This window comes from Chrysochloris asiatica, unplaced genomic scaffold, assembly GCF_000296735.1.
Source record: "Chrysochloris asiatica unplaced genomic scaffold, ChrAsi1.0 scaffold00252, whole genome shotgun sequence".
NCBI lineage: Eukaryota > Metazoa > Chordata > Mammalia > Afrosoricida > Chrysochloridae > Chrysochloris > Chrysochloris asiatica.
This window is the reverse complement of record NW_006408770.1, coordinates 516,453-529,574: the sequence shown is the minus strand read 5'-3', so window position 1 is coordinate 529,574 and position 13,122 is coordinate 516,453.

Genomic DNA, 13,122 nt, shown 5'->3' with positions numbered 1-13,122 from the left:
GACCAGGTCACGTGGGTACCATCTGCAAGTGTGGGTGTTCTTGTGCATATGCTCTCAATTCCTATCAGCTGATAGCTTAACTCTCCACTCTAGTCCTCTGTGGCCATGCCACTGACTCTGGGCCCATGAGTCCCCAGGTCTCCCCACACTGCTGTCCAACCAGGTCCCCATCTGGGTCCACAGAAGCCCACCGAACGTTGTAGGGCTTCGCTTGCCGCTTCATTGTTCTTTTACCCCACTTCCCCCTATCAGCAATGTGTGTGGTCACCAATCAGGGCAGGTATTTCTGTTGAGTCTTAGTCTTGGAAGGGGGTTTGCATTAAGGGGACCCGGCTACTTGCCTTGATGTTTCCTGGACAAGCAATTTGTTTGTTCTTGTAGTAACAGTCCATCCACCTTTATTGTTTTGTATTTTTCCTGTAGGTCTTTCTTTCAAGAAGTATCTTCTGTTCTAGCCGCTCCAGGTTGGTTTGCTCGTCCTTTCAAGTTGGAATTTCCCATCTCTGGAGATCTGGATGTGGTTCAGGCTTCTACCTATAGTCTCATGTATTGCAAAGGCTCCGCAGGAATCCTTCTTCACTGGGCACTTTGTAGCCCCATTTTAGGTATTCCAATCAGTTATAGGCAGAAGATGGACTTACAAGCTTTCTATGGTGATGTTACTGACTATTCCTTTCTCTCCCCCTCGGTGTCTATTTTATATTAAAATGCAAGGAAAACCAAGATTCAAAAGGCTGCCGAGAATCTTATCATTATTCCCCCCTATTCCCCATTCCAACCATGGGCCAATCTCTATCCCAGAGCCCTGTAGTTCCAAGGTTGTGCATGCATCATTCTTTATCTCTGTCCCACTTAGCTCATTCAAACATGCCTACTTGTTCTCCCATCTGCTTTGTTCTTCAGTTTCCCTCTCCCTCCTTATATATTTCCCCCCTCACTATCAACCAAACTTTCCTGTGTCTAATCCCTACCCTGTGCTCCACCTTCCCTTCCCTCCCCTCACCCACCACCGACTTCCCAGAAATCAACAAAAAATTCCCCCTACCCCCCTTTACTATGGTTTCTTTTTCTTAGTCTTTTACATAGTGGTCCTATGCAGTGTTTCTCCTTTGGGGATTGACTAATTTCACCTCAGGGTTCATCCATGTTATGCAGTGGCTTGCAGCTTCCTTGTTATTCTTCAAGGTAGCATAATATTCCATTGTATGTATGTACCACAGTTTGTTTATCCATTCTTCAGTTGATGGGCACTTTGGTTGTCTCCATCTTTTTGCTATTGTAAATAGTGCTGCTATGAACATTGGTGTGCATATATCTTATCGTGTTGTGGCTTGTTTTTCTTGTGGGTAAATACCAAATAGAGGGATTGCTGGATCATAAGGCATTTCTATTTTCAACCTTCTGAGGAAGCAACATATTGCTTTCCAAAGAGGTTGGACCATTTTGCAGTCCCACCAGCAATGCAGGAGTGTCCCAGTCTCTCCACATTCTTGCCAGCATTTATTGTCCTCTACTTTTTTCATCTTTGCTGTTATTGTTGGTGTGAGATGATATCACATTGTTGTTTTGATTTGCATCTCTATAATGGTTAGTGATCGTGAACATTTCTTCATATGTTTGTTGGCTGCTCAGATCTCTTCCTTAGTGAAGTGTCCGTTCATATCCTGTGCCCACTTTTTAATTGGGTTATTTGTCTTTTTCTTGTAGAGGTGTTGTAGTTTCCTGTATATTTTAGAATTGAGTCCCTTGTCTGATATGTCACTGCAAAAGATTTTTTTCCCATTCTGTGAGTTCCCTTTTTACTCTTCTGGTGAAGTCTTTTGATGTACATAAGTTTTTAATTTTTAGTATGTCCCACTCATCTATTTTATCTATTTTTGTTTGTGTGGTTTTCAAAATGTTTTGTAGTCCATGTATTCCCATCATTAGTGCCTTCACATTTGTCCCTATTTTTTCATTGATGGCCTTCATAATTCTGTGATTCACATTTAGGTCCTTAATCCATGTTGAGTTGGTTTTTGTATAAGGTGTGAGGTGAAGGTCTCATTTCAGTTTTTTGCATATCATTTTCCAGTTCTGCCAGCACCATCTGTTGAAAAGACTATCACCTTCCCATGCGAGATATTTAGGTGAATCTCTGGTTGTTGTCTATTCTTGTTGGTTCTCAGTCCACAGAACTCCCTGTAGGATGTTTTGTAGTATAGGGTTGGCTTTGGTAAATTCCCATAGTTTCTGTTTATCCTGGAGTGTTTTGATTACACCATCATATTTGATTGATAGCTTTGTTGGATAAAAGATTCTTGGTTGGCAGTTTTTTTCTTGCAGGGTTTTATATATGTCTCCCCATTGCCTTCTCGCTTGTATGGTTCCTGCTGAGAGATCTGAGCTTAATCTGACTACTTTCAGAAGCGTCTCCTTCTCTCTGAGTTTGGAGAGCTTGACTATGATATGTCTTGGTGAGTTTCTTTTGGGGTCTGATCTTCTTGGAATTTGTTGAGCTTCTTGTATGTTTATCTTTTTGCTTTTCAGGATGTTGGAGAAATTTCCTTCCATTAGCTTTTCGACTATTTCCTATTTCCACCAGTGTTGAGGGTGGGCCGCGGCCCCTCGGCCAAGGCCCTGCCTCTACCCACCCGAATGGAGGTGGGCAACAGTGAGTGCACCAATTACCCGACACCAAAGAAAAAATATAATCAGAACCATGCAAAATTGGCAAAGTATATTGTGCACCTCCACCTTAGCCGCCATCAAGCTCCACCCTAAGAAAATATCTCTTGCAGGCAGCATATTGAAGGGTCTTGTTTTCTTATCCATTCTACCATTCTCTGTCTCTTCACTAGTGCATTCAATTCATTTGTATTCAACGTAATTATAAATAGGTATGAATTAATTGCTGCCATTATGTTACTTTTTTGGTAGTGCTGTTCGTTCTTTTATTCTGCATGCCTTCTTGTGTTGGATTTGTGTGTTTTTTGTGCTATTTCTTTTCAGTAGTTTTCATGTTTGCTTGTTCTGTTTGGAAGTTCATTTTTATGGTAAGTTGTGAAGTATTAACTTTCTTTGGGGTTACCTTATAGTCTACTAACTTTTTTCTCCATTTAAGAGAATCCATTGTATCCTGTAATTCTCCTGACATCCTCACCACTTGGGTCTCCGTTGCTACATTTGTCCCTTCTTTGACATTGACATAGTTTTGATCTTCATTTGACCTCCCAGCTCCTTTGAGTTTGTTGTTGTAGTCCTGTTCTTTCTGGACTCTGCTATCTGTTGATTGAGTTCCAGGTGGTGTTGCCATGACTGTCAATCTCTGTTTGTTGTCTGTTCTTATTGGTTTTCAGTCCACAGAACTCCCTTTAGGATGTTTTGAAGTCCTGGGTTGGTTTTGATAAAATTTCTCAGATTCTGTTTATCCTGGCATGTCTTGATCACACCATCATATTTGATTGATAGTTTTTCTAGATAGACAATTCTTTGGTTGACAATTTTTTTCTTGTAGGGCTTTGTATATGTGTCCCCATTGCCTTCTTGCCTGCATGGTTTGATACCAATAGTCAGAGCTTAATCAGATTTGCTTGCCTTTATAAGTGACATTTCTCTTCTCCCTGGCCGCTTTTAGTATTCGCTCCTTTTCTTTGATTTTGGTTATTTGATTATTTGGTTATTTGATTATTATATGTCTTGGTGTCTTTCTTTTGGGAATTTATCCTTCCTGGGGTACGGTTGGCTTCTTGAATGTTTATCTTCTTATCTTTCAAGATGTTAGGGAAATTTTCTTCCAGAACCTCTTAAACTCTTCTGTGAACTTCTCTGATTCTTCCTGTTCTGGAATGCCAATAATTCTTAAGTTGTTTCTCTTCATGATATCCAACATGAATCTTAGACTCTCTTCAGATTTTTTAAATCCGTTTTTCCACTTGCTCTTCTATCTTAGCAGTATTGAGAGATTTGTCTTCCAGATCACTAGTTCCAGCTTCCATCTCTTCAGTTCTGCTATTTTCACCTTTCAGTGTATTGTCCATTTCTGATATCTTATTATTAATCACCTGGACATCTATTGCAGGTTTTGAATTGTTTCCAGTGCTGTGTGAATCTTATTTGATTGTTCCTGTAGTATTTTCCTGACTTCTTCCTCATTTTCCTCCACCCCTTTTTGGAGCATTTGAATTTGTTTCCATATCATTCTTCTGAATTCTTTCGTAGGCATATCCAAAACCTGATGTTCCTCCTCCAGAAAGCCTTTGTCTGTCCCCAGCTCATTTGTCTCAGCTATTCTCTTCTATTTTTGGACATGTTTTGATATAGTTTGTTGTTTTTTGTTCGACATTTCTGATAGTTATGTGTTTATTTTTTAAAGCTTACATGAATGCTTATTGTTTGTTATTAACCTTACTGGGTGTCTCCTGGTGAATGTGATTGGGAGATAGGCTTCCCTTTTCACATGTAATACTTAGCAAGTGTTGTTGGCACTTGTCTCAGTGGCTGAATATTATTGGGTATGGTTACAGCTTGGCTATATGGCCACAATTGCTCTCTCTGCTTGGGTAACATAGGAGATAAAGCTCCCATATCCAGGAAATATGTGTGATGAAAAGGAGCAAAAGCAGAAGTAAAATAAATGCAGAGACAAAAGCCACCACTTTGGAACAGAAATGAAGCAGTGGTCGACTGTTCTGAGATACTCAGGCAGTGTGTGTGCAAGGTAGAACCCTCCAGCAGTGGGTGAGGGTGTCCGTTCTCTCCGGCACCTCCTATAGTCACTATGGTAAAAGTGTGCAGATAGATATTGAGCAGTTAATGAGAGAAAGATTGTCCACTATTTTTGCCTCTGAAGGTCAGTTAGATATCTGCATGTGCACAGTGCAATTCTCGGGATGGTTGAGTTCATTTATGTTGGGGTTTTAGAGATTGCTTTGTATGGGTCCTGCGCAGGGAGCTCAGGTAGCACAGTGGCTGTGAATGGGGCTGCGAACCACCTGGTCAACAGCTCGACACCACCAGCTGCACTGTGGGAGAAAGTCAAGGCACTCCACTCCCACACAGACCCACAGCCCCAGAAACCCCACACAGGGTCAGCTGGAGTCGGAACTGACTTCAAGGTGCACAGCTGCCAAGGGACCCCTGGAGAAAATTTTAGGGCTGTGTCTCCTCAGGTGACATCATAAGTCGCTGCCAAGCTTCCTCTCTCTGTACCATGGGAAAACTGTTCCATCTGCTATTGTCCAGGATGAGCAATGAAGGCGATACAGGGAAAAAGAGCGAGAAATATGTAGTCTCCTATGCCTCTTTTATTTGCAAATGTCTCTGCACTGCTTTTGCACCAGTTTTCTGAGCTGGACTGGCTGTAGTCCTGCAGTCTAAACTATGCCCAGGCAGTGTGGCAACAGAGGGAGTCCCATCTCCAGATTCCTAACTCACAGTATTTACCTTATTATTGTGATTTTTTCACTTGCAAGTGCAGGAAACTGACTTCCTGGATCTTATGGTAGATCCGGAACTCTGGAGTTGCTCTATGTGCACTTCCTTCATGGGATCCCCGTCCCTTCACAACAGAGAGTTCCCAACCTGGTTTTTGCTGCTATCATCCAAATCAGAAGTCTTTTAGTTTTTTACAATAATGGTCCTATGCAGGATTTCTCCTTTTGTGACTGACTAATTTCACTCAACATAATATACTCAAGCTTTATCCATGTTATGAGGTGGCTTGCAGCTTCCTTGTTATTCTTCAAGGTAGCATAATATTCCAATGTGTATATGTACCACAGTTTGTTATCCATTCTTCACTTGATGGACACTTAGGCCACCTCCCTCTTTTTGCTTTTGTAAATAGTCCTGCTATGAACATTGGTGTGCATATATCTATTTGTGTTATGGATCATATTTATTGTGGGTAAATATCAAGTAACGAAATTTCTGGATCATAAGATATTTCTATTTCCAACCTTCTGAGGAATCGCCATATTGCTTTTCAGAGAGGTTGGACCATTTTAAAATTCCACAGGCAATGCAGGGGAGTCCCAGTTTTTCCACATCCTTGCCAGCATTTATTGTCCTCTATTTTGGGTATCTTTGCTATTATTGCTGGTGTGAGATGATATCTCATTGTTGTTTTGATTTGTATCTCTCTAATGGCTAGTGATCATGAACATTTATTCTTATGTTTGTTGGCTGCCTGAATTCCCTCCTTGGTGAATATCTGTTCATGTCCTGTGCACATTTTTAAATTGGGTTATTTGTCTTTTTCTTGTAGAGGTGTTGTAGTTTCCTATATATTTTAGAAATGAGTCCCTTTTCTGATGTGTCATTGCAAAGGATTTTTTCCCATTCTGTGGGTCCCTTTTTACTCTTCAGGGAAAGTCTTTTGATGCACATGAGTCTTTGGGGTTTTCTACACATAGGATCATATCGTCTGCAAATAGGGAGAGTTTTACTTCCTCTTTGCCAATTTGGATGCCTTTAATTTCCCTGTCGTGCCGTATAACTCTTGCTAAGACTTCCAGCACAATATTGAATAGGAGCGGTGACAAAGGGCATCCTTGTCTGGTTCCTGTTCACAGAGGGAAGGCTTTCAGTTTCTCTCCATTGAGAGTAATGTAGGCTGTTGGTTTTGTATATATGCTCTTTATTATGTTGAAGAATTTCCCTTCAATTCTTATTTTGTTGAGTGTTTTTATCAGGAATGGATGTTGGATTTTGTCAAATGTCTTTTCTGCATCAATCGATATGATCATGTGGTTCTTTTCTATTTTCTTATTTTTATGGTGGATAACGTTGATCATTTTTCTAATGTTGAAACATCCTTGCATCCCTGATATGAGTCTCACTTAATCATGATGTATTATCTTTTTGATGTGTTGTTGGATTCTATTGGCTAGGATTTTGTTGCAAATTTTTGCATCTATGTTCATGATGGATATTGGTCTACAATTTTCTTTCTTAGTGACGTCCTTCCCTGGTTTTGGTATGAGGGTTATGCTTGCTTCATAAAATGTATTAGGGAACTTCTGGTTGTGCACGACAGCCAGGAAAGCCAGGTAGGGGAAAGCTCTGGTGAGAAAGGATTGTGATCTCCCAAAGGAAACGTTCATATACCAGACCCATGGCTTTTTAAACGATTGTAAGATCTAGTATTTCAGTCTCCTGAACTCACATTTTTGAGAAATCATGCTTCTAAGGAAAAGAAAGGAGCTCATTATGGGACTCTTGACTATGAGAACGCAGGTCACTCCTGTGACTGCAGAGTTTAAATGGCGGGGCTAAGGCCAGCCTGTCCAGAAAGTGGCCTTTCTAGCAGGAGGGAAAATAAGGGGGTCCCTGGACAAAAAAAGCCACAATAAATGACATAGCTCCCCCCCAAAAAAAATTTCCCTGCCCCGGATTGAGATCTCAATAAAAATCAGGCCGGGAAAGCTCACCCACGCACAGAGAGTGGGAGATAGGCAGTGGCTTTTTGACATCATCCACCATCCCGCATCCCTGCATCTAAGCTCCCTGCCCCCACTCCTAGCTAGCAGTGGGGATCTTCCAGCAGCTGTTCTGGTGTGACAGGGAACAGAAAAAGTTAACCAAAGCTACATGCCCGCTCCAAAGTGGTGATTTCTGTCCATGCATTTATATTACTTCTGATTTTAGTCCTTTTGATCACACATCCTTCCTGGTGGTGGAAACTTATCCTCCCTCAATCTCATAAGAAGCAGCAATCGTGGCCATATAGCCAAGCTTAAACATACAACATAATACTTCACCACTAAGACAAGACTCAACAACATCTGCTACGCATTACAGACAAAAATGGAAGCCCATCTCCTGATCATATTACTACTAATAATGATAAAACAATAGCCACGACCAATAAGAAACAATCAAATTTATCAAAACACGTCCAAAAAAAGAAAAGAGCAGCTTACATAAATGTGCTGGAGACAGACAAAGGCTTTATAGAGGAGGAGGAGCGGGTTTTGGATATGCCTGAGAGGGAATTCAGAAGAATGATATGGAAACTAATTCAAATAATCCAAAAAGGGGTCAAGGAAAATAAGGAAGAAGTAAGGAAAGTATTGCAGGAACAATCAAATAGGATTGACAAAGCATTGGAAATAATTCAAAACCTGCAAAAAGATGTCCAGGTAATCAATAATAAGAGATCCGAAATAGACAATAGGCTGAAAGGGGAAAGGAGCAGACTAGAAGAGATGGAAGCCAGAACTAGTAAACTGGAAGACAAATCTCTCAATACTGCCAAGGTGGAAGAGCAAGCAGCTAAAAGGATAAAACAATCTGAAAAGACTCTAAGATTCATGCTGGATACCATGAAGAGGAACAATGTAAGAATTATTGGCATTCCAGAACAAGAAGAAGCAGAGAAGTCCACAGAAGAGATAGTTGAGGAGCTTCTGGAAGAAAATTTCCCTAACATCTTGAAAGACGAGAAGATAAACATTCAAGAAGCCCAACATACTCCAGGAATGATCGACCCCAAAAGAAAGTCTCCGTGACATATAATAATCAAGCTCTCCAAAATCAAAGACAAGGAAAGAATATTAAAAGCGGCCAGAGAGAAGAAATATAACTTAAAAACACATGCAAATAAGATTAAGCTCTGACTGTTCAGAACAAACCATGTAGGCGAGAAGGCAATGGGGAGACATATACAAAGCTCTGCAAGAAAAAAACTGACAACCAAGAATCGTCTATCCAGAAAAACTATCAATCAAATATGATGGTGCTATCAAAACATTCCAGGATAAGCAGAATTTGAGAGATTTTATCAAAACCAACCCAGCACTTCAAAACATCCTAAAGGGAGGTCTGTGGACAGAGAACCAACAAGAACAGACAACAAAAACAGATTGACAGGTATGGCAACACCACCTGGAACACAGCCAACAGATAGTGGAGTCCAGAACAGAATGAGACTACAATGACAAACTCAAAGAATGGGGAGATCAACTGAAGGCCAAAAACTTATCAATGTCTAAGAAGGGACAAACATAGCAATGGAAGCCCAAGTGGTGAGGATGCCAGGTAAACTACAGGTTACAATGGAGCATCCTAAATGCATAGAAAAGTTAGTAGACTACAAGGTAACCCCAAAGAAAGTCAACACTCTAAAACCTATCATAAAAACAAATTCCCAAGCAGAACAAGCAAATAGAATACTAGGAGGAAACCAAGAAGAAACAACTCAAAAAACACAAATCCAACACAAGGATAGAAAGCATAACTAAAGAATGAACAGCACCGCCAAAAAAGTAACATAATGACAGCAATCAATTCATACTTATCGATAACTACATTGAACGTCAATGGATTGAATGCACCAATGAAGAGACAAAGAGTGGCAGAATGGATAAGAAAACAAGATCCATCACTAGGCTGCCTGCAAGAGAAATACCTTATACACAAAGACAGACAGACTAAAAATTAAAGGATGGAAAAAAAATTACAAAGCCAACAGCAACAATAGACAAGAAGCAGTTGCGATTCTAATCTCCAACAAAGTAAATTTTAAGATAAGAACCATCATAAGAGACAAAGAAGGACATTATCTCATGATCAAAGGGTCAATCGAGCAAGATGACATAACTATAATAAACATATACGCTCCCAACGAAATAGCACCAAGATACATGAAGCAAACCTTAATGGAATTGAAGAAAGAAATAGATAAATCCTCAATTATAGTGGGAGATTTCAACACACCACTCTCGAAAAGGGATAGAACAACCAGAAAGAAACTCGACAATGCGACAGAGGAACTTAACAACACAATCAACCAACTTGACCTCATAAATGTATACAGAGCATTCTATCCAGCAATGGCACAATACACATTTTTCTCCAGGGCATGGAACTTTTTCCAGACTTGACCATGTGGTAGGTCACAAAGCAAGCCTCCATAAATTCACAACTATCAAAATTCTACAGAGCATCTTCTCAGACCACAATGCTATAAGACAAAAAATCAACAATAAGAAGGCCAAAACAATAAAGTCGAATACATGGAAACTGAACAACACTCTGCTGAAAGGCGATTGGGTAAAAGAAATAATTATACATGAATTCACAAAGTTCCTGGAAGCAAACAAGAATGAAAATACAACATATCAAAATCTTTGGGACATGGCGAAAGCAGTCCTGAGAGGACAATGAAGCGGCAAGCTAAGCCCTACATCGTTCAGTAGACTACTGTGAACCTGGGTGGAGACTTGGTCGACCAGCAGCGAGGCAAGACCTTGAGTCTCATGGGCTCAGAGTCAATGATACAGCCACAGAGGACTAGAGTAGCGAGCGAAGAGGCCAGCTGATTAGAAGAGGGCAGACAGATGTAAGAACACCTACACTTGCAGATGATACCCACTTAACCTGGCTTCAATGACTGGATGAACAGAGCTCAACCGGAAGGAGAAAGAAGAGGAAAAAAGCGTCATCTGATACAATATGATAAACTTGACCTACATCTATAAATTCAGTAGCTTAAAAGCGGAAACAAATCCCTCCTGCAAGAATTATTCCCACCCCCTCCATGCAGAGTAGACAGGGAAGGACAACTTAAGACATTGGCTACCCAAAATGGGGGGAGGGATACAAAGGTAAAAAGCGACTGGCTTACAAGTTTTCAAGAGGGAACGTAGATCAAAAGGGTGTGGAGGAAGGTAGAGTCTCCAGTGACTAGTATTCAGCCTATCCAGGAAGGGCTGATGAAATGAAATGCAGATGGGTCTCTTGTGATGCAATAGTGAATAATTGTTATCGGGACTGATTGTGAAGGTTGGAATTGTAAAGTTGGACATTTTATAGCAAGGAGGGGAGTGATTAACTTTTCAGACTAAGAGCAGAGGGCCCTGGGACCATCAATAGAGAAGAATGGAGAGCGGGACCCTACCCAAAGAAGCAGTGAGGCCTGAGATGGAGGCAGAAAAGATGGACTTGAAGAAATGGAGTCGCTGGGGACTTGACATCCACATAGGGAAAGGAGCTGTGTGCTGAGGATCATGGGGGCAGGGACAAGATTGCAGGGTATACCCTTTGGTTGGGTGATGATGCATGGACGGGATGGTAACTATGACAATGAAACGACGTATGATAGAATGAATGTAAAACTAATGTTCTCCCATGTAAACTATCACACAATTCACAATAAAACATTTATTTAAAAAAATGTATTAGGAAGCTTTCCATCGTCCTCTAACTTTTGGAATAATTTGAGTAGAATTGGTGACAGCTCTTCCCTGAATGTTTGGTAGAATTCACCAGTGAAGCCATCTGGGCCTGGGATTTTTTGGGTTGGGAGTTTTTTGATGACCTGACCAATTTCTTCTTTTGTTATTGGTCTGTTCAGGTTTTCTACTTCACTGTGAAGTAGATGATCTATCTCTTCTAAGTTTTCAAATTTGTTCGAGTACAACTCTTCATAGTATTCTGTTATTATCCTTTTGATTTCCTTTGGTTCTGTTGTGACATCACGCATGTGGTTTCTAATGCCTGTTATTTGTGCCTTCTCCCTCTTTTCTTTTGTTAGGTCTGTCGATTTTGTTGATTCTTTCAAAGAACCATCTTCTTGTCCTGTTGATTGTTTCTATTATTTTTCTGTTTTCTATCTCATTTATTTCTGCTCTAATCTTTATTATTTCTTTTCTTTTGGTTGCTGTGCTTTCCCACTGTTGTTCTGCTTCTAATTGTTGTACATGCTGTTTTAATGTGTTAATTTTGGTTCTTCTTTTTGGATGTGTGCATTTATTGCAATAAATTGTCCTCTCAGCACTGCTTTTGCTGTGTCCAATATATTTTGGTATGTTGTGTTTTCGTTCTCATTTATTTCTAGGAACTTTGTGAATTCACGTTTAATTTCTTCTACTACCCAGGAGCCTTTCAGAAGGGTGTTATTCAGTTTCCATGTATTTGACTTGGTTTCCTCGGTCTTCCTATTGTTGATTTCTAATTTGATAGCATTGTGGTCTGAGAAGATGCTTTGTAGTATTTTGATATTTGTAAATTTATGGAGATTTATTATGTGGCATAAAACATGGTCTATTCTGGAGAATGTTCCATGTGCACTGGAAAAAAATCTATATTGTGCAGTTGTTGGGTTGAATGCTCTGTATACATCTATGAGGTCCAGTTGGCTGATTCTGTTGTTCAGTGCTTCTATGTCTTTGTCAAGTTTCTTTGTGGTTGTTCTATCAAGTTTTGAAAGCGGTGTATTAAAATCACCCACTATTATTGTAAATTCATCTATTTCTTTCTTCAAATATATTAGAGTTTGCTTTATATATTTTGGATCTCTTTCAGTGAGAGCATAGATATTTATTATGGTTATTTCATCTTGTTCAATTGTCCCTTTAATCATGAGATAATGTCCATCTTTATCTATTATGCTGTTTTTTCCCTTAAAGTTCATTTTATCAGAGATTAGTACTGACACTCCTGTTCTCTTTTCATTTAAATTAGCTTCATATATTTTTTTCCATTCTTTGACTTTTATTCTGTTTTTGTTTCTGTGTGTGAGATGTGTCTCTTGCAGACAGCATATTAAAGGATCTTGTTTTTTTATCCATTCTGCCACCGTCCATCTCTTAACAGGTGCATTTAGTCCATTTGCATTCAGTGTAATTATCAATAGGTATTGGTTAATTGCTGCCATTATGTTTTGTGTGTGTGGTGTTGCTTCTTCTTTGTTCTGTGTATCTTCCTTTGTTGAGTTCATGATTTTTGTGTTTTTTTTTCTTGTGAGTTTCCTCATAGTTTTAATGTTTCCATGTTCTTCTTGGATTTTCATTCTCTTGGTATGTTGTGATGTGTTAATTTTCTTTGAGGTTGCCTTATAGTCCATTAACTGTTGTCTCCATCTAATGCAGTCTATTTTATCCTGTAATTGACCTGACCTTCTCACTATCTGGATCTCTGTTCCTATGTGCTTATCTTCTTTTACATTGTACTTGTTTTGATCTCCCAGATTCTCTCAGTTTATTCTTATAGTTTTGTTCTGTTCTCAACTCTTCCTTCTGTTGACTTAATTTTGGGAGGTGCTGCCATGTATGTGAATCTCTGGTTGTTGACTGTTCTTGTTGGTTCTCAGTCCACAGAACTCCCTTTAGGATGTTGTGTAGTGCAGGGTTATTGTTG